Consider the following 21,010-nt stretch of genomic DNA (forward strand, 5'->3'; position numbering starts at 1 on the left):
GGACTACGGCCGCGGGAGAAGACGCGAGAGAGGAGCTGGAGCGCGCAGGCCACGTCGCTCGGATTCGATGCATAAGAACGAGACAGGCAAAGAGAGGATTATAATATAAATGAAGGCACCTTACCTTCGTTTCTACCTGCTCCGTCAGCCAGTTCAACGAGGTTGCAACGAAGAGATCTACCATGGGACAGGGAGGAAGAGGGGCGCGATCAAGGGGAGCGGAGAGAAGTAGAACGAAAGAAGGAGGAGGGTGCGATCGGCGAAGAGTCGCAGACAAGAAGAGGGCCCGACCAAGAGGTCGCCAGAGAGGAAGGGGCGAGAGGGAACCGGAACGAACGAGGAAAAAAGATGGGGTGAGCGCGTTGGTAGGGCAAAAGCAAAGAAAGTAATGCCGCGTGTACGCTCGAAGAACAAACGTGGTTTCAGCGAGGAGAAATCCCCATCGGTTGAACGAATTAATGGGAAAACTGATTTCTTCTGTGGCGACACTCGACGTTAGCTAACACCGGACAACGGCAGTGCAGAAGTTAGCGTCTTAGGTTACGAACATTCGGAACCCGGGTTCAAATCCCGGCACGATTCTTAAATAAGAGGAAAATACAGCAACACCCGCAGTGGAACACGAGAAGTAGCGCACTGTCGCCACAAACAACTATCACGGCCTATACACCTCACTACACTACGCCAAAAGATGACGCAGCCGACGAAGGTGTCAGTCGTTTAGGAAGCGGACAGCATCGCTTGAATATAAATTAGCGTTATAGTCTTTAGCGAGCACGCAGAAATGAGCGAATGCTGAAGGAATTACTCGTTGCCTAAATTAAATTCATAGGAAAATTGTTCCTCCGCAGGAAAAAATGGTACACGATAGAGGGTGCGTTAATGGGAAATTTGTTTCCAGATTGGCATAATCTTCAGAGGCGTTAGTCGTTCAGAAAGTGTGGAGGATTGTTTCTGGATGGAAAGTAGTGTCGTAACGCCAGAACGTACGAACTATCAGTTGCCTAAATTAAATTCATAGGAAAATTGTTTCCCTACAGGAAAAATGGTACACCCGGTAGCGGGTGAGTTAATAGGAGATTTGTTTGAAAAGTGGCGGTATGTCAAAGGCGTTGTACAGAAACTGGGAGGGATTGCGTCTGAACGTAAATTAGTCTGTGGGAATGATGCAAAAGTGTACAGAACGTGCATACAGATACTGAAAACGAAAGTGAGCAAACTATTAGGTAAGCAACCACGTTACCAAAATTGCAAAGGCGGACGCTTCGCGTGTAACATCTACAAAACGTAACTGGAAAAGGTACAAGAATGGAAACTGAGCCACGGAATCTGCCGCCTACGCCTTGAGACACCTTCAGCCGCCTGCCAACAGCTCCGGTACAACCACTCTGGCCAATGATTCTCGCGAACCGAAGGCGGAAAGAAGCGGAACCGATATCGCGTGAAAAATGATGGAAGGCTGCAGGGAATAGATGGTCCAGAAAGAGGAGGAAGCAAAGTGCGCAATAAAGGACAACGCCAGAAAGAGGCAAGTGCGAGACGAACGAGGGATCGAGGCTTCGAAAAAGCGGAACGAGAGGCACACAGGGGCAGGAAAAAGGGAGTAAGATAAAGAGAGAATCGAAGGGTGAACGTGGAGGACGCGTGTGGAGAACGTGGAAGGAAGGAAGGAAGGAAGGAAGGAAGGAAGGAAGGAAAGAACGAAGCAGAGTTTGCAGGCTGGTTAGAGAGGATGAGAGCTGGTACCCGAAGCCGTTGGGGGCTAGAGAGGCAGCAGAGAGAAGGGAAAAAAGAGTGTGGCGGCAGGTGAAGTGGGACGAAGGGAGGCAGAGGAGAAAACGGTGAAAAAGAGAAAGACGCAGGCGAAGAGGACGCTGTACTGATGAATATGACAGATTATAATTTTACGGCGTGGGTGGTGTGAGAAGGAGACAGCTGGAGAAGCTGGTGGTGCGCCGGTCTAACGCTGGCTCGGAGGAGGTGGCCGTCGTCGTCGTGGCCGATGGAGGTGACGCTCTGGAGGTGGAAGTCGCCAGGCGGAATGGAGGTGCCCGAGAAGAAGGAAGGGAGATGAGATGGCAAGTGCTGTCAAAGCAAAAAGGACGGGGATGGAAGGGAGAGCGCGGGGTTAAGTCGCGCTCGTGACTCTTGACGTTCCGACGCTGCAAATGCCTCGACGCCTCTTCTACAGAGACCGTTCGTTTCGCTTCCGAGCTACGGAGCCGGCCCGATCGACGCGTATCATTTTTTATCGCGCCGTATCGACGATCACCGACGTCGGGGCTGAAGCTGATCCCTCGTGCGGATCCGCTCGATCAACCCTTTCGCCGGCTGTTCGTTTCTTCCGCCTTTACGCTCCTCAGCGGCCTGTTTCAACGTCCCAGCCGAACACTAGTCGCAGCACTCGCAGCTCCTACGCGAGTCAACAGTGAGGTGAAAATGTCCTCTCAGCCTTCAAACTTCCGTCTGTTGGTCTTGGACGATGTTTTAAAATCGGAATTAGTATTCTGGCTTCGATTTTCGTCCCTAGGAGGAAGTTACGTAATTGTTGAGAGTTGCAAATATTTGCAATTATAACTTGTCGATATATTCCCTATGGAGAAAGCGGAGCAACACGGCACAGCAATTTCTAGGTTTCACGAGCTTTCTCAATACCTAGAGCTTTTCAAAGTCGATGGAAAATTTCCTCACATTTTTTCAATTCGTTTCATTCCTTCTCGTTGGAAATTAAAATACTCGTGGCTGAAGCTTGAGGTTTTTCTCGCCCACCCGGTATAGCATACATATTATACAAACAGTATAATATAATTAAGATATTCATTACGAATAACAAAATTACGAAGACGATTCATTTTCCCTCCAATTTTACGCACTACCGAGGTGCAACTTTGATTGCTGCATCTGGCTAATTGATGATCCGGAACTCAATTAGGGACGTAGACAATCCAGTTTCGACTGGCACGTTACAATATACGATATTGTAAACGAGTAATTACTTAACGATTGTTCGACGCCACTGCAGCTCTACGCCACTTTCCACGCGACATACACACCGTGTTCAGTTTTTCCTACATCTATCGGGGTTAATTCAACACAGTTGTAACCTGCTACCGACAGCCTCTGTTTCTTGCATGTAGTTAGCCTCCATAACTAAAGTAAACGTAATTACACTCTCTATATATACTTTGTAATGCTGAATTTGTCACAATCTTTGAGAATTCTAACAAACTGCGAAACTAATTATCTTGCTAACGCAAATTTTAGTTGGCATATTCGTCGTCGCCGAACGAGTAGCTTTTCCTGAAGAAAGCGAAAGAACGACATAGATAAACATTAAAAAGTATAATCGACTGGCACGGATTTCCACGAAAAGTTACCAATCGATGACTTACGATGTCTAATTGCCTAATGCAATGTATCTAGAGGATCCTTGTAGCTAATTGGGATAATAAGAAGTGAAGATAAAAGAAGTAAGATACAAAGAATTATTAGAATACCGTAATTATGTCAGTAGTTCGAGTCACAGCAGGGTCCGTTTTCTCAAGGAATTATCAGGTTTAGTAACGTTGATACCACCAAATATTGGTAATATTAATTGATAAATCATTATCACGGCTTAGCTGTAGCCGCAGTGCACGAATTGCCGGCAGTATCTTTTTAAATAGCCAGCTGTGGCCGCCGTTTTTTTCAAGGGATTATTACATTTCGTAATAATTGGCTTTTAATACGCCAGAGGCCTTGGCCACGCGGCAACTACCGGCCACCCATTAGAACAGCCAAGTAAAACGGCGTTAGACACGGTTAGCACGTAATGGGTGATCGTGTGTTATTGACACACACTCGCACACAGAGGCAATGAGGAGGACGAAATGAGAAAAGGGAATTAACGACGGATAAGGATCTCGGCATAAAAGAGTAAAAACGCCAAAATATGGACTGAGGTATTTGCGGGACAAAAATAAGGTGACAGAAACGGGCAGAGGAAAAAAGAAAGACAGAGCGGAAGAAGGGAATTATGTGACGGATAAGAATCTGGATATAAAGAAACGAAAATGACAATATACAGAGTGAAATATTCTTCGGATAAAAATAGTCTGAGCTTCCCTCGAAGCGCCGAAGAAAAGCCACACGCACCTACATACACACACACACACGAAAATAATAATAACAAGAGAAAGAGGCACAAAACGACGATGCTCAAATCTCCCACCGTGTAAAATAGTGTAAATATTGTAAATAATTCCACAGCACACCCCTCCCTTCCCCTCCCAGTCCACCCTCTCCCACCGCTTCCTAAAATCCCACAGCCCCTCCGAAACCAAATAGACTAACGAGCTGTCGTGTTTTCGCGACCAAGTTTTTAGGACAGAGATAGGAAATAAATATAACAATGTCGTATATGAGCACCGCCCTACAGCGGCTTAAATCTAATTTAGAAATAGTGAGCTAACAAATGTAATTTCGGCACACAAAATATTGTATGGCTATGTCGTACCGTCACGTATCGGTACTTTTGCCTAAACCAGCCCACGACCGAAGTTCATTGTTTATTGCGAATGAGATACTAATATAATATTCATCTACTGGCCAATAAATGTTATAAAAAGAACACACACGCGCGCACACATACTCCTTCTCTACACGCGTTACCGGCGTAAAAACGCCTTAAGAATGGCAACCGCTGAGAAGTGGTTTGAATTTCGCGTTACAGTTGATAATTCCGCTAGAAACACGAGGGGTAGCTGGAACGCTGGAATCGCGAAATGTTGCGGTTTAATGGCACGGGGAAACCGGTGACTTCTCTAACGACCATTATCACGGAGGGTCTGAACTGGACGAGCTAACAAGCGGAGCAGGCACGACGCTGGAGGAGGGTGCCGAGGTCGCGGTCGCGGTCGCCACTTCCGGCTCTTGGAGGCGCGTACGCGCCAGCTCGCAGACGCCGTGGGAACCGACTTCCTTCGCGGTATGCTGTTTTTCTTTTCCTTCTCTGGTTGCCGTGCGTGGTGAAAGTAAAGCGGGCGAAGGCGTGCGCCACTCGCTCGCTCCCGTACTTTCCTACGCGCACGCAACTCTTCCGTTCGTCCGTTTTCTTTTCTCTTCTTTCGCCTCCTTCCACCGCCGTCGAACGCCACTCTTGCACCGGAAATCGATACACCGTTAACCTTGCCGCTTCTCGACCAACGTGCGTCGCGATCCAACGGATCGATCTCTCGTGTCTTCCGATAGAAAATTCGATTTCGCGCGCCGCCTCTCGCAGCATTTTCGTTATCGTTCTGGCGACGTCGCGTTTGCAAGTGTCGGCGATCTCGTCGGCTGTTTGTCGTTCAGTTTGTAAATCAATTTGCTCTTGACTCGAATAGTTTGGCTAGTGGTTTAGGCTAATTCTTTATTCGCCTATTTAAGTACTTTATTTGAGCGTTTGCTACGCTCCCCGTAGCCGCTGTTTATTTATACCAGGCTTAATTAACTATCTATTTGTATACCGCGAAGGCAATTGATAAATAATAAGACGTCTTAGTTAACTTCAAGTTTCCCATTGCACTTTCATAAAACTCGCGCGATAACAGATCCTGCTACAATTCGCATAACTTACGGCGGACCATTTAATACGATGCGATAGAATAATTACGTTAATATAATAGTATATTAAATGATTCTTTAATTCCTACCAATAGCGTGCCATAATTTATTATAATCAACGGTAGATATTAATTAATACTAGCATTAATTTAATCACGGTATACCATATCTCTTGTACTATTTTCGTATTTACAACACACAGGTGCCTTAATTGTGTCCTTTTTATTATCGTCGCTGCGTTTCCACCGAATTTATAGGATACGTTTCGTTATTTCCACGCGGTTCTCATTCATCGCAGCTCGCCGCTCTCGTACTTGCACGATAATAACGATAAACGTAATGGCCACAACTATTTCATATCCATCAATTATAATTCCGTTAATGGGAGACCAATGGATGCAGTAAAAATACTAGACAAGGCTGGAGAAGAACTAATAAAACTGAAAACAATAATGGAGAGGAGCATAGCAAGGATGCAAAAGCCCAAAAGTTGTCACAGTTTTAGTTGCAGTATAATAGAGTGGATCAGAGGGGAGGAAGATATATAAGAAAAGAGAAATAGACAAGGAAAAGTATTTAAGCATCCATCAATTATAATTCCGTTAATTGCATTAGAAACCTTGCGTTTCGAGCCTCGTCCAACTGTTGCAATATTCTGCGCACGATTTTACCACCTTGTATTTATTTCTTGCATGTGAATTGTAATTGGTAGCAACAATAATAGCATTGCCTATTTTACATCCCGTCAATGTTTCTGCTCGTCGTCGGTTAAAAATCGATACATCGTTATCACTTGAATACTTAATGAACGTGTATTATAATTAACAAGCACGAAATGATGATCGCCGGCTGTTCGCCAACTGTTTACCGATTGATCAAATGATCGATCTCGATCGGGAAAATGGCAGAATCCCGGCCACTCGAGTGGCGGTCGAGCATTTTTGCGGCTACTTCGACTAGTGTTATTTAGTAATAGCAGCGGCAAGAATACCGATAATAATAATAATAATAATAATAATAATATCGATTGTGTTATACCGTATAACTGACAGCGGCGCGAATCAATAAACAGAAAAGAGAATGTACGGCGTATAATGCAACGTTAAATTAGCGTTTCAGCAGGCAACTTTGCAGGATGGAAAATTACCCGCGTCTCGGAACAGCGTTTGCTGTTCGTACGGTGTTCGATGGTGATAAAAACGTGGCACAAAGTGGCGGAGAAGGGCTGGCCGGAAGTAAAGTTGTCGACCAGTTTCCCGTGGAATTAAGCGTTTATCGCGTTTCCTTAAATCTCGTTACGCGTAGCACGCGGTAATTGTTCCTTAACGAAATGTAAACGAGTCTCTGTCGTGTAATTATATAAGTCGCCGCTTCGACTGCGATGATTTCCATCCGAGCCCGGCCACAAAGCTACGAAACAGGGATTTTTTCCACGACAAAAAAGCTTGGAACTGAACCGACGGCGAAGAGAAACCGGGTCGGTGGTGCGTTGTCCGGGCGAAAAATCGAATATCCAAACCGAACGAAACGGCCGTAAAACGCGTCTAGTTCTTTGAGAGACGTCAAAGTCGGCTCCATGGAACACAAAACGTTACAGAGAAAAGGAAAAGAGTATCGCGTACTCTGCTGTTCCTTCGCGAGCTTCTCGGCGCGATCGCTTCCACTGGCGAAATTTACTTCGCTTCGTTTTCTTCAATTCGCTGGTTAACAAGTGTTTCGTACAATTAGCACAGTGCAGCGACACATCGGTAAGATAATATGATAATATAGTCGATAATAAAATACGATGATCATGATATAATAATAAAACCATAGGAATATAGAAGCTTTATGACCAATACAACTGCTTTAATCGTCTAATTGCGACCGCCAACGATTTGGAGAACTTGGAAAACGATGTCATTGCTGGCTCGAGCGAACGAACGACGATGAGAAACACTGCCACGGGATTCGGTTGTTTAGTTCGAACGTCTCGGTAAAATTGTAGATTTTGGTTGATCGTAATCTGACAGTAACCTTGACCGCTTGCGTGAATCAGGTTTAAGTCAACGATCGACATGATGGCCGAGATCCACGGATGACTAATGGTGTCGATAAAACGTCCGGACGAATTGAACACGAGAAATCATTGCCTGGCTGTGGGTTCTCAGTGAGATGATAAGTCGATTTGCATTTTGTCAAAAGAGGGAATAATGTTAGATGGAGAAGGAAATTCTGTAGCTTTTTGTAGCTTGGTGAGCACAATTTTCATTTCTGAAAAATGGCATCTTTTGAATGAATAAGCGAGACGAAATATAATTCGTATCACTTCCTAGTTTTTCTGTGGTTCTTCTATGGTTTCCACCTTTGGAAATTATCGCCAGGTCTCGGTCACTCGAGCCACAGTTTAGTTTCGAAAATCTTTGCTGCTACGTTGACGGAATCTCACTCACCACGACGAAATTTTAATTAGTAGCTGATTAAATGAACCGTCGTTGTACGAATGAAGGAAGAATCACAGGTAATAAGGAAAATCGGAGAAATTCTCGGTTAGGTGTACGAATTGCAGTTACACGGACTGTTCGTTCCCCCGGTGAATTCGAACAAATGCAACTCTGCTATCCGAAGAACATGTTTTTCAGCGCCGTCAACGTCATTTTCATCGAACTGAGACGAAACGAAGATGCGACGAGAAGTATGAATTTCATCGACAAGCACAGTGTACTCTTAGCTCTATCGCGATCAGAATTTTTCTTCGATCCAATAAGAAAAATTCCTCTTTATCGACTATCAACGATAGAGAAACCGTTATCTTAACTGTTTCACCAGGAAGATACAACGTATTGAATTAATCGAACGAACGCATTATACCAATGTAAATTTCGACACGTACGTCTATAGTTCATGGTATCGTTAAAAACGTACATAGTTAGAAATTTAAATATCGACGATGTAAAGAATTGCGAAAAATCGTACGTTGGAGAAGTAACGCTGTACGGAATGTAAAATCTAAAACGCGCAGAATCTCTTTCTCTGCGCCTAATAAAAGAAGAAAATGTAACCTTTTATTATGATAATGATGGTAATAGGAATTCCTGAGGAAGCAGAAGGACCGAGGGAAAATCGATAGACGAAAGGAAGGATAGAGAAAAATTATGATTGAAATTATTCGTAGCTTTCGAGTGAACTTTATTGCACCGACGAAATTGTTTCGTTCATTATACAGGAATTCCGTTGGAATTGCGAGTTAATTAATACTAATTCGGTGCTGATTCGCGAAAATTCTCGCTTAATTGTACAAAGCACTTTGGCTACTTTCGGCGCAATGAGTTTTCCGGTTTCGCAAAAGCCGGACAACCGCGAACCCGTTGCCTGCTAAATGAATTTTTATTTGGAAAAATGTACCTCCTTCGGATCCGCTTGGTCGCTGTTTAAATAACGTTCCTCTCGTCGAAATGTTGTTCGGCCATCGGGTTGCACGCAGCGGCGCACACGTCGCCGCTATTTTCCAGTCCGATTTCCGTTTCTGAATATTTCCCCGTGTTTTCCACTCGAGAAAGGCTAATGCGCTTCCTCGAGTAAATATCTTCGAATTTCAGATTTTTCGCCTTCGTTTTTTCATTTTAGCTTCCAACTCGACCGTAACGGCGCCAGTCCGCCGGTCGAGAAATATAGCAGCTAGCAAATTGGGAATCGAAACTGCGTGAATCTTCGTTGCTCGATGACAAAAGAAAATACCTACCTTGCACTAGGTTTTAATTATTTTGCTCATCCCTGTTAATTAGAAAATGTCCAACTATTTTACTTCTTTTTTCCTGTCTTCTCGCTCAACAGCGTTTCAACCAACTGTTTTCCTGCACGAACAGATTTTATAGTCATAGTCGTAGAAGACTCATCTTCCGCGATTAACACAGAGTCCCTTTACACTTGCCGATCCATTCGCTAGTCGCGTTAACATATCGGCGAAAACGCGGAACGAGCAACAGCCAACGCGAATGGAATGGTCGAAGCTCGCTGCAAGCAATTGGTTAAACTGTGTGTCGATTGTTATTGTGCCTAGCGTTGTCGATTAAAGCAATTTTCGGTCAAAGTCGATCGAGTCTGGCGTGGGTGGATGGTGGTTGGTAAAAGCTGTGGCGGGGTGATTTCAACCAAATGCGGAAAAATTACCCGCGTGGCCGGCTATTTCGCGAGACACATACGAGACAGTTACATGAGAACCTCGATGCGACAAGCAAACTCGCTAGAACCGACAAAGAAGAAGCTGCTGATCGGACATTCTCACCGCTTTAAGGTGAGACCGGTTGCATTGTATGTGTTCATTCGTTCGAGACGAGATTTCTTTATTTTCAGCCTTTACATATGCACAAGTACGATGATCGGGCTGACAGCGGATTCTTCTTTGCATTTAAAACTCACTACCAACAACCTATGCTTTTTGTATTATGCAGCGTATGTAGTAACCTAATCTCTAACTTTTGCATACCTGGGTGTCTCACGGGTACCCTGGTGCTTGAGTATTTCAGATGTTCGGTGGAATGCAATAAATTTGTATCATTTAACCGGCTACCAATTTACACTTCATACTTCATAATACAGTAGCCTAACTTCCGAGGTTATCCGGCTATATCAAATGATTATTTGAAATTTGATGCTCAATCTCTACGCACTGATTGATTTGGTCCAACTATATTGAATTTTGTACTGGTTGTACCGATGTGTGCTTTCTATTACATAGCAACAGTAGCCTAACCTGGAACCAAAAAGTATCAGAACTGTCGTGGATATTCGGATGTCTCATGGATTATCTGGACGTCTCAGATGGTCAGTTATATTCGCAATCTTCACATGGTAATTAATTAGGTTTTAGAGTATTTACATCAATTAGTATCAAGCCTATTGAAGTGTACTAAATTTGTATCATTTAACCGGCTACCAATCTATACTTTGTACTACATAATGCAGTAGCCTAACTTCCTACGTTATCCGGGTATCTCAAATGCTCAGTTGAATTGGCCTGACCTTATTGTATTTCTGATTAAATCTCATGTCATAAGTATGGAACTCGGCATAGAAAAAGTAAGATCTCTCTTATTGGGACAGTTCTAGGGAAATTCCCAAGATTTCCAGCTTTCTCTAACTTGGTATGTCTATTGGCCATTGATAACTGCAATTATGACTTCTTGATGCTCCCAATAAGCTACCGTTTGCAAATCGAAGAAAGATACGTGACGTTACTTTTCTTAATCATCAATTTCCATAAACTTTGCAAGAACACAAACAGAAATAATATTCTTCGTGTGAACAATGTACGTTCAAGATACGGCTCTTCTCACCCGTTCTTCCCTACGTGTTCCCTTGATTATGCCAATTGTTACGCTGACCGCTTCGACCCTTCTTCCTGGAATAGGGTTGAAACGTACCTTGCGTAGCCTCGCTGTGTAGGTGGCTTCCGTATTTTTCAAGTTACAGTTTCTTTGATTTTCATGCGTATAATTGGTCTGTGGCCTGTCGATAAACGATATGACGATATATAAATCTATACATATATAGATCTCAATCAGCGAGTTTCTTTCGATCGGTAGTTCCATCGAATCGAATATTTTGTACTTTGTGTTTTACTTTCTTTCAGCGGTTGCGATGACGAGCTTCCCCCGTGTTCCTCTCGGAGGCTCGCGGAGTCCCACCCTTCGACAGGAGGAAATCAAACGACGATGCGATGGAATTTATATATTCGTGGATTTGCTGTAATGCAGGGATTGACAAGAGGATCGTTTCGCTACGTGACATGGAACTGTGCAAGGTAATACAGTTTGCTGGCAGGCCAGGAGTAAGATCGTTCTCTTGTTTTCATTAAGAATATTCAGTTTTATGGAAGTTTGTTTGGAGAAGTTATAAGAATAAGTGGTGCTGATGATGGAGCATGTATGCATATTTTATCATCCTCCAGTCACTTTACAATGCACACAGAATAAGAACAGACTTATATCTGAATTTCAAGACGGAATTATATCACTGACTAATCGTTTATATTATATAACAGATATATATTATATATTACGTAACAAATATATGTTAAAATCTTACGTTAGCATTATAATTATTCCCAACGATGCTCCTGTTTCTATGTTTCTGCTGGAAACCTGCTCCGTTATCCGTCCTGTCCGAAATTTAAAAAAAATCTACCTTTCCTCCGTAGAGAAAGTAAAATTCTAGAAAATCCGCGAAACTATATCGACCAGCGAGATAGCAGCGACGCGACAAAACCGTCAAAATAACAAGATTCCCGATGATTTCCAGAAATGTACTGAAATACGGTGTGCCTGAAACGATATCGTCCTCTTTCCAGCGAAGTTACTCCGGTGAATCCTTTCGCGGAATCAATTCGAACCGGCACAATGTCTGCCTGATCGAGCCATTTGCACGCGTTCTCTGGTTCACGCTCGATTCGACGACAGTGACGGCGTGACCAGGAAAAGCGTGAATTAAACGAACGTAACAGAGACGACAAAAAGAAAGTGTGCGAAACGGGGGATGGGCGGGGGTTGGTTCGCAACGCAACCCTCCTCGTCGATCGCCACGTGTAGTATCGCGAGGGACGGGTTGCTGCATGAGGCGCGCGTACGTATTCCACGCGGGCCGTGCTCCTCGTATTAGTGAAATCTGCTCGGTCGCGCGAAATATAGTTGGCTGGCCTAGTACGGTGGATGGTATACGTCGAAAGCGTTCTCTGACGGGCACGAGCACATTTCCCGTGTGCACCGCTACCTACACACTCAGACAGCGGTGCCATTAACGCTACGATCGAGTCGTAAAGCACCACACACAGCCGCAGGCTGCTACACCCACACTATCACGCTTCCTCCGTACGTGTGTGTACACGAAGGGAACTAAATTTCCACGTTGCACGATGGAGCATTGCCCCTCGCGTCACATACACTCACGCCGTGAAACTGCGTGGATGTGACGAGGATGGCTGATTTCGGAGAGAGACAGGATAGAGAGGGAGGCTGAAGCTGGAGGGAAAGGGGTATGCGTATATAGGAATCCGTATGGGTGTGGACTATCATTGGTACCTCTACGTATATACACATACGTGCATTCTATATGACGTATATACCGTATGTACGTATGTACACGTACGTATATGCTATGTGCGTATATAGGTACTTACATGTACATATATGTATGTATCTCTAGATATATGTGTATATATATGTGTATATATATATAGTAGCCGCGTTAACACGTACGACAACCCTCCCCTATTTTCCGCCGAAGAGGGGAGCTCTCTGGCAGCACCCCCACCAGACTGAAATCTACTTGTGCCACCCCTTTGGCCCACCCTTCTCTGCTGCTCGCTGTCTCGTTCATCCTGCCACTCCGTCTCTGTTCGCCGGTAACTATATAGATCGGTGGTTCTCGTCTAGCTCGGGGAATATCGGCGAACCTCGTCCTCGTTGCTCCTCGCGTTATCCAACCCTCCTGGCCAGCAGTTTCAATTTGTTATTTTTACATCATTTTACCCCCTTCCTCTCGCCGTAGACCACCATCCACCCCCTCGGCTTGGAATCTTCTCTTTTCGTCCGTCTCCCTTCCGCTTCGCCTCTTCTCTCTCGCTCTCTGTCTCTTTTTCTCGGTTTCCACCCTCACCATGAAACCACCCTCCCCTCTATCTTTCTCGGTTTTTCTCTTTCCAGCATCGGCGTGTCCTCGTCGCTTTTCAAACCCGCTTTCTCCCCGTTCTTCCCACTCTCCCGCAGTTCCTCTTGTTCCTGACAAGAGAGAGTAGAGTCAGAGGGACGCGCTTTAATTGTGTAGTTATTATGTTTTCTGGAAGTTTTAATTATGTCGGCCGGCGTGCTTAGATCGTCGACACTTTCCACGCCTCGTCGATGGGCCGATTACGAAAAACTTTCACGCACACGCTGCCACGAACGGCGGTATACGTGAGGGCTCGTTTTCCGAAATGCGATTTCTCTACTTGCGCAGGACCAACTGGCCCGGTTGACTGAATATTTTAACGCTCGTTCACGACCGCTTCGTGCGTCTCGTCGTAAAGCGTGTCCTGCTCACCTTCTCCTCTTGATCCAAATTGAGGAGACCCGGTTGATCGCAGGGGAACGTGATTTGGTGGAAGCCGAAGCGCACGTGCACTACGTCGGGGACAAAAGTTTCTCCAAAGGGAACACCGGGGTGCTTCTCTACGTGTTACGATACGCAGCAACTCCGTATAGATTTTTGCGAAATAATTTCTAATTCGGCAAATTTTCACCGTTATTTCTTCTTCGTCGTTGTTAGCCTACGATTTCTCCAAACATACCGACGGTACTGTAAATTTACAGTATCGAGTTGCAAAAGCTTCGTTCGCACGCACATGTTTGTGGCGCGATTTCCTTTCAAAAATAATCCTGGACGTTGCCAACTTATTCATAGAATCTTTCTACGGTATCATTCGGGCGAGACCGAGTCTTTGGTCGATCTACAGTTTTTCAAAAAGAAGAGACACGGGGGAAAGGGGCAACGGAAAAGAAGGATAAAAAAAGTCCGTGGAAATCCAATAGGCGCCGCCGATCCCCTCCCACCCCTTGGAACACCTTAGGCAGCAGCAACCCTTACCGTAGAGCCTCGAGCGAGCGAGCGAGCAAACGAGGGTGGGTTGCGCGCGCACGTATCGATCCATGGCCAGCAATCGATCGATCTATATATATACATGTATATATAACCCCGACATGTACATACACACGTAGGACACGAGGCACGTACATTCGTACACGCGGGCACACACGGACCCCTACGGGTCAGGAACGTGGTCGTGCGTGAGCGTGTGTGTAAGTACGTGTGTACACGGTGGTTCGAGCGTGTCTCGTATATATCGTTGGTTCGATCGATAGTTGGTGCTCAGCCAGTCGCATGGTAGGTGCTAAAGGACGAAGCCAGCACGACCTACGCAAGGTCCTTCGAACACGTCCATTGGAATCATCAATCCTCTCGATCTTATTCCGATCGTTGGCTCCCCGCTGCGAACCGTAACAGGCAAAGGCCTGTTCGCCACCGCTGTCTCTACCCCCTTTTCTTTTTTCTTTTCCTCTTTTCCTCTTTGCCCTCGTTTCTTTCATCGCGGATCGCTCGTTCCATGGCGAATTTTTCATCGTTCCTTTTTACCCTGTAGCCTACGTACGGTATCCTGTTCGTATTGTATTCCCTTTGCAAGATTCTTCTGTTTTTCTTCCCTTCTTTCTTTCTCCTCCTATTCCCCGGATTCCATTGTTCCCCTAATCCCGTCCACCTCGTTCCCTTCCCCCTTCTCCTCGTCTTCCGACCTTTCGTTTATCTCGATGCTCCGCCACTTTGCTGAATTTTACATGTTCCCTCTCGGACGCGCTCCTTTTTTCCTCTCCCTTTGCCTACTCTCCTTCGGCCAAACTTTTTTGCCCGCCGCGCCATCCGTCCTTCCGGTTCTCCGTTCCCGTTTCTCTCGGTTTAATCTTCTCGCTCTGCCCTCTCGCTCCCTCTCTCGCGCCAGTTTTCTCTCCGTGCAGTTTTTCCAGCCGGTTCTCTTTGATTCCCGGTGTCTTTTGCCGGCGCGGCCTTTCGACAGACATTCGTAGTCCCCCTCCACATGCCGTCATTTCGCGCGTCCCTTTATACACCCCCCTATCGTCGTTCTACTCCGCGAAAATGTCGCCCCTCCCTCTCTTGTCCACTTTTTCATCGTCCCGGCATTTCTCTCGACGGGTCCTAACAGCGGTAGAGCGCACAGCGTATTCTCTGCGTCCTTCCAGCTTCGTTCGTCCTCGACGCACACGAGGGACGGGATTTCAAGCGTGGGTGTAGTCGCGCGTTAGAAGCGCCTCCTATAGGAACGACGGCGAAAGAAGAACGAAGTAGAAGGTATAATTCCCCGTCTCTTCTTCCGTCGAACTTCCCCCGCGCCGCGTCCTGTATCTTCTCTCTGCGGAGCATGCCCCACCTTCCACTCCCAATTTAGACACGCTTCTCCCTTCTGTCAAAGCGAGAAGAAGCTCCCACGTGTATCCACGGACACACGTTAGCCAGCTGCGTGTTCCTCTATGTATATAGCGACGCTCTACCGCGCTCTATACGACGAGAGCGTATAGCGCACGAGCGCCGCACACGGCCATATATTTAAATAGATTTATGGGAATATACGTGCGCGCGCACGTATAGTTCCCGGTAAGTCCGTTGATTTACATCGCGCCGAAAATACACCTTGTCCATTACGGAATCTCCACGCGTTTCGAGATAAATACTTATCCAGCGAAATTAAAATCCCTCCCCGCAGCAGCAGCCGCATCGTGGTGCACGAGGTAGCAGCGTGTAGAAGAACGGAGGAACCCGGCACCGCTGAGAACGACCAAGCTAGCTAGCAAGCAGGTAAGTGGAAGAGAGAGGGCCGCGTTAATGCTCGGACACGATTTTGCGTCCTCCACTCCCTTTTCCCTCTGTCTCTTTTTCCCCCTGCCTGCGTTCGTTCTTCCTATCTTAGACTCGCGTCGCAGAGTATCGCACTCCTGCTTTTCCCTCTTTCTACGTTCGAACGCTCCCCGTCCCACCTACCCGCTTCTACCTCCCTCTCTGTCCGCCTGTTTTTCTGTCTCCTGAAACCAGCTATTGCCGCGCGCGCGTATCTGCCGTACACGGAGGTCGGAGAGAAATAACAGAGTAAGCGAGAGGGATGAGAAGTATTACGGCCGGCTGGGGCAAGAGACGCGAAGGGGACGACGGAGAGCGAGAAAAGCGAGTAATGGACGGATCGAGCGAGTGTGTTGGTGCGAGAGTCGAGGGAATGGGACTGGGAAACGAGGACGAAGCGATGCTTGATATACAAGCGAGAGAAGGACAGAACCAGGAGAGAGGAAGGCATTCGAAGCACGAACAACGGAGGGAATGAGACGAAGCGAGCGACGAGGACAGAGTTAGAACGGCTACGAAATAGCTGTGGAACGAAGATAGATGTATGGTGGAGACCTAGCGAGCAAGGGAGAACAGAGAGAAATGACAGAGGCGAAATGAAGAGGGAGGAGAAGGAGGGCGAATAAACGAGTGGGCGGTGGTGCGACAGAGATATAGACAAGGTGGATGGAACGAGATAGATAGAGACGGGAAATGAAAGAACTGGTTGGACGAGGATCGAGATCGTTCTCTTCTTCTTTGCCTCCTTCTCTTTCTTGCTGCATATTCGACGCGAACAACGCGCAGCCTGGCTGTGTGCGCGCCCGCGCACCTATATTTCTCTCTTTCTCTGGTCTTCCAGCGTCGTTAGACAGGCTTCGCCGAAGTCCCTCTCTCTGAAATATCTCTCCGAGAATATTATAGAGACGGCGATGGCGGTGTTGCCTGGACTCCTCGAGAACGATGCTGTGCCATCGCGTCTCTGGATTATTGTATTATACGCTGGCTAGGAATTTTTTTCGCGCCACGATACACCGTCGCCCAGCGCATCTAGTACCTTTCTAGGGTTTTTTTCCTAACCGTGATGTAACAACCGACTCGTACGCAACGATCACCCTTCACCTCTGATTTCCCTTGAAATGTCGTCGTTCGACTGTTCAGCACCAGGGAAAAAAAGCAATTTCCGAGATGCTGAAAAATAACTCGGAAACGTGCCGAAGAAACGGAATAGTCATTACGTTCAGCCCTAGCGCGCAAGATACGCACGCGATGAAAGCAGAGTGTAATGTAGCGTGACATCGGATATGACGTATGCTCGAAGCTTTTTTTTTTTTACTTCCTTCGCTTCAGAACGACTACTTGACTACTTGAAACGACTATCGTATACGCGATATACATCGCGAGAATCACGATAACGTTTACCTTTTGTTAAATTGATCCAAATGATACAACGCGGTATGAGAAAAGATTATGATATATTTTTTGAGAAGCCGGTGATTTCCGACGTAAAAAAACTCGTATCGGACCGATTGAAAACAGGAACGTTTATGTGAATCGAGGGGAATATCGTATACTGGAGAGCTAACGAGAACGCGTGGATACTTCTGCTTCGTGGTTCCTGTGGGGGTTGGTTTTCGTAGGATACGTTAGAAGCACCGAGTGCACCACCACGAGGAATGGACCGGCAGGGGAGCGCACAGGCGTGTGAGAAAGAGAGAGACGAAAAGAGAGCCAAATGTATCCACCTAACCTACCTACCGCAGGGCAAGAACAGATGAGCGGAGATCCCTCTCTGCCAGCCATCAGGGAAAGGGAACGAGGCGAGGCTCTCTCCTCGAGTCTTCCTCTTCTCCCTTCAAAGCATCCTTTGTTCGCTTGTTCACGATCCCCCGGGACCCCGCGTCCATCGTGTTTCCTTCCAGCCAGTGCCGTACGTCAAGCTTCGTTACGACCGAACTAAACTCTTTTTCACGTGCAACAATTTTCTCTAAAACTAATTTACCGTTACTTGGCGTACGTACGTTTAGAAGTTGAATTCCCTTTTTTTCGTACCCGATATAGTAAAAAGCATTCATCGGCGATGGATGAATTTTATCGTGCGAAAATAACCGTTATTTATCATAGATCGAAAAACGAACGAGAAATTCTCTGTCGAGTATTCTCGACTGGTTGGCAGTGGTTGTTAACGAAACTGCGCGTCGGAAGACGACGATTTCGTCGGGCGCTCAATAACTTTCACGCCATTTACGTTTCAGTTGAGATAAAAATACATCCTCCGGTATCGACGGTCCGTCCTAATCAACTTCCGGATCCATCCGAGGTCGGCCGTTTTTTCTTCGATCGCGAGCCCCACCGGCATCCTACGGCCCTGCACCTCCGTCGCACTCTCCCTGCTTTTCCCTCATCCCGCTGGATTTCCTCCCCTCCAGTCCGCCGCTTTCCACGCAGCATCCCCCTCACCCTCTTGCCCGCTCGAAGCCGGCACGAAACCGGATTGGCCAGCCGTTGGACCAATCCCGTGGCCCCGTTACGGACTTGGCGCATTCCCCACACACGTAGTTGACGTATGTCCATATTCCTAGGGTGGGTGCGCGAAAAACGTCAAAAAGTTTTGTTTCGGGCCAGATCGCGCGTTACGCGAGAGAAACGGCGACACGTTGGAAAAAAGGACAGAGAAAGGAAGAGAGGGACAGGAACATCGTCAAATACTGATAGATAGAGAAACGAGAAATCCGTGAGAGAGAAAGCGAGATGACCAAAGACAGATAGAGAGCCACGGTGAAAAAAGCGAAGGGAGAACCGGTGGACGATGGTGGGACAGAGACGAGTAGCCGGACAATTACATCAGCGAAAGGAAGAAAAACGACCGTAAGACGAGGAGAGAAATCGTTGGGAGCGAGACAGAGAGGGCGTGTGCCCCTGTACGTTAGCTAAATGGAGAAGGTCTAACGAGAAGTGCGACTGGTACGAGCGAGATGACGAAACAAGAAGCGGGAATAAAAAGGGGAAGAAAGGAGGCAAAGGGAGACGAATGGGGGGGTGTTTCTCTTTCCTCTGCGTGTGACGACGTTGACGTGAACCGGCAACCACGTGGCTCTCCTTTCTCTCTCTCTTTATCCGTCTCTCCACGCCTGTCTTCTTCCTCCGAACTTTTCTCTCCCTCTTCGTCTCTCCAGCCGCGTTCCATGTACGCGATACGCGCGTTCCTCTGTCTCTCCTTCGCCGTTGAAAAGCGTCTCTCGCTCGCACACAGCTTTCAGGCCTCTGCGGCTGGCAAAGCCTCCGACGCCACCTCGCCAGATGCAACGCCGCAGTCCCGCACTGCAGTTGCAGCGTGCCGGTGCACGTTTCTCGTCCAGGCATTCTCGCCGTGCACAAGCTCTCCTCCGCGGAGCTTCATATGCACCTGAAAACATGCGACGCGACCCAGCCAAGGGAGAACGGATTAATCGTAGCCTGTGTTCCGGCGCTCTCCCAGCGGCCGTGTTTTTCCCTTTCCTTCCCACCGTTCCGTATCTTCTGGGCATTTTCCCCAATTTTTTTTTCGCCCCCTTTTTGCCTCCTCCGCTTTTTCATTCGCTTTCTCAACGCGATTCGTCGCGATCACGTGGACCGCTCGCTGTGTGGCTGCGCTCGCGCGGTTTACACACCGCGCGAGACACGCGATACGACACAGGTGGAGGTTAGGTGCGGTTATAGCAGCTCTGTGGATTTAGGTGCTTCTATGGCTGTTTTTTATGACTGTGAATAGGTCTTGGTTAGTTTGGTTCTTTTTCTCTTTCTCTTTTTTTTTTGCGATTTGTTTCAGATACAGGGACACGAAGATTCGTGATGGGTTTACGATGCCAGGGATTGAGGTCCCAGGGTCTGGGTTTGTGGCAGATTGGGGAAGGTTCGAGGAAAGTTGCGTTTTATAGTTCTTGTCGTGGTAGTTGCTGTTTTATAGTAATTGCGAAAGAGTACCATTTTCCGAAGGCAGATGTCGAGTAATTCCTTTTGCGAATCTACCTGGAAAATATCTTTGTCGTTTAACCGTTCCCCATATGCACAAACGCTAATCATTTCGGAATGCGTCCAACAAGTTGCCAAACTCTCGATAAAAATATCAATTCATATTCGAATCTCAACACAAATCATCGTGTGTACTACGCCGTGTGTACTTTTTGTAGGACGTCTCATAGGAAAATAATTAAAAAATTCCTCTAAACATTGGTATCTACTGCCAGCCAATCTCAAAATCCTCCGTGCGTTTGATTTTAACACGAGGTGTCAAAGACACTAAACGTCATCGGGTTAGCTTTACGATTTCCGATGCTTATGGTTGCAGATTATTACAGCACAGGGTACATATTACAGGTATTACCGGTTTTTCGCAAAAACCATAGTGAAGTACAGCCTTTCGGCCAACAAATAGTATGCAAATCGACGAACCAGCAAAAATGTCGCAACTTTTTCACTGTTCTTCGGATACAACTACAGCAGCGCTAAAATCATCAGCGCATTAATCAAGTCTTTGTGTTAATTCACGTAGATCGTAAGTTTTATCCGCGTCTGTCTTGGTTGGCGCGTGTTCACGCACGCGGAACATTCGCGCCAGGGAAATAGCCGTGTTTCGCTGGTTGGCAACACGGTAGCGAGCAATCCACGCGACCGTTCCACCGATCAGCCCGGATAATTGTCCTCGATCACGATGTTTCTTACGGAAACGCGACTTTTCCCTCTGATATAATCGCGGTGCAATCAACGCGGCCAATCAACGAGCGGGCGTCTCGTAATTTATCGAGCTGCCTTCGATCAAGTGGAAAGCAAAAGGGACCTGTTAATATTATAAGCGATAGCTACCTCGCTTCTTTACGTCGCGCCATCAAACGCGTACTTGGCTACTTATCAATTACCGGCACGTTAACCCCTTAACCGGCGCGTTATGCCCGATCGAATGCAACATTTTTGTCTGCAAGTTGCTTCCGAAGCTGGTTTTGCCGGCGTAATTATGCTTTTGCCTGCGGCTACGTGCTTATCAAAACCGATTACT

The 21,010-nt window shown here is 46.7% G+C and overlaps 1 long non-coding RNA gene across 16 annotated transcripts in view; it reads left to right on the plus strand.

Moving 5' to 3' along the window:
- Positions 1-21,010, plus strand: part of LOC105666653 — a 410,566-nt gene that overhangs the window by 271,311 nt on the left and 118,245 nt on the right. Inside the window, exon 9 of one of the 16 annotated variants that reach the window (XR_007227038.1) lies at positions 11,195-11,365. The exons of 14 other annotated variants lie outside the window; for them this stretch is intronic. This is a non-coding gene — a long non-coding RNA (uncharacterized LOC105666653). Of the gene's footprint in view, positions 1-11,194; positions 11,366-15,788; positions 15,961-21,010 lie in introns of those variants that run through there. One more of the 16 variants, XR_007227037.1, reaches the window with a different exon arrangement.

Source organism: Bombus terrestris, chromosome 17 (assembly GCF_910591885.1).
Source record: "Bombus terrestris chromosome 17, iyBomTerr1.2, whole genome shotgun sequence".
Classification (NCBI taxonomy): domain Eukaryota; kingdom Metazoa; phylum Arthropoda; class Insecta; order Hymenoptera; family Apidae; genus Bombus; species Bombus terrestris.